Source organism: Balaenoptera musculus, chromosome 13 (genome assembly GCF_009873245.2).
Source record: "Balaenoptera musculus isolate JJ_BM4_2016_0621 chromosome 13, mBalMus1.pri.v3, whole genome shotgun sequence".
Lineage (NCBI taxonomy): Eukaryota > Metazoa > Chordata > Mammalia > Artiodactyla > Balaenopteridae > Balaenoptera > Balaenoptera musculus.
In genome coordinates, this window is record NC_045797.1 from 59,938,016 (window position 1) to 59,939,507 (window position 1,492).

Sequence of the window (1,492 nt, forward strand, 5' to 3'; positions counted from 1 at the left end):
AGAAAAAAGATAAGAACTGCGTGAATTTAATGAGAACCAGCTGCAGAAGGTAAGGTTTGTCTTTAATGTAAAGACTCAGTGAACATGAATGACTTAAAAAAAAAAATAGAAAAGAAAAGAAATACTATTTCAGGTTAAAGAAATGACATGAGCAAAAGAAAGAAGATAAAAGGTCTATTGAGAAGACAGCAATCCCATTTCCCTGATGGAACTGCAGGATCTGAACTAGGTTATGGGAATAGATGCTTAGCATGCAAGACCTGCACAAAAGAAATCTATGAAGCCAAAATTAGTCTTTAGGGTCAACTGTCGTAGAGAATCTCCAGATCAATTCCTTCTTCCCTTCTTTCCCCGGGGTGGGGGTGGGAGACTGCTCTTCCTCTTGTTATGAAGCACAGACTATTCCCCTATCCCTTGAAATCCAGTATAGCTTTGTCACTTGCTTTGACGAATAGAATCTGGTGGAAGTGATACTGGACTACTTCCAGCAGAGGCCTGGAAGCTTCTGCTTTTTTTCTTGGAAGCCAACAACTATGTCACAAAAAAAAAAACCCTCAGGCTTCATCATTGAATGAAGAGAGGCCCTGTGGAGAGAGACCTGGAAGACAAAACACCATCTTGGAAGGATGGTCCAGCCTCCAGATGAATGAAGTGGCTAAGTGACCTCAGCTATACCAGCTAGATCAGAAGAACAAAGGCAGAGGCCGGAGTGAGCAGTCACAAGTCAAAGAATGCTGCCAGCCACCAGAAGCTGGAAGAGGCAAAACTGGAATCTCTTCTCGAGGCTCTGGAGGAAGCACAGCCTTGCTGACACCTTGATTTCAGACCTCTGGTCTCCAGAACTGTGAGAGAATACATTTCTGTTGTTTTAAGCCAAGTTTGTGGTAATTTGTTACAGCAGTTCTAGAAAACTAAAACAGATGGGTTCTATTTTTATCCCCATATTATAGAGGAGGAGATTAAGTTAATGAGAAGATTAAATAATTTGCCAAAAGTCACATGGTAATAGGCAGAGGGGTGGACCATTCCCACCTCCTTGCACTCTGTGTCTATCTTTCCAGCTTCCTTCCTATCAAAAATACGCTGCTTGCAGCAAAGTGTCAGGAAAGGGTCTAATAATTCATTCACACTATCTTATTAATTCTCAATCCCAGTTTTGTGTTTGAACCCTCCTGGGACATGGTAGTAATTACATTTTATTGGAAGAAAGGACAGAGTCCACTGGAATGCAATGCAAATAGTGAAGCTTTAAGTTTCAACTACAGGCAGATGGTGGAAATATTTAGCAACCAAAAAATTTGCCTTTGCCATGTAGTATTAGGTAAGATATGGGAGAAATTTAGAATCCTCTAAACTGTAAGTTCTTAAAGGGCAGCATTCAGGTTTAATATGCAGGTATTTCTGCTATAATGCAACAAATATATAGCTGAAAAACCTGAGGTCTACCAAAATTATGAACAAAAAACATAACAGGGATTATGGGACCAGCTAG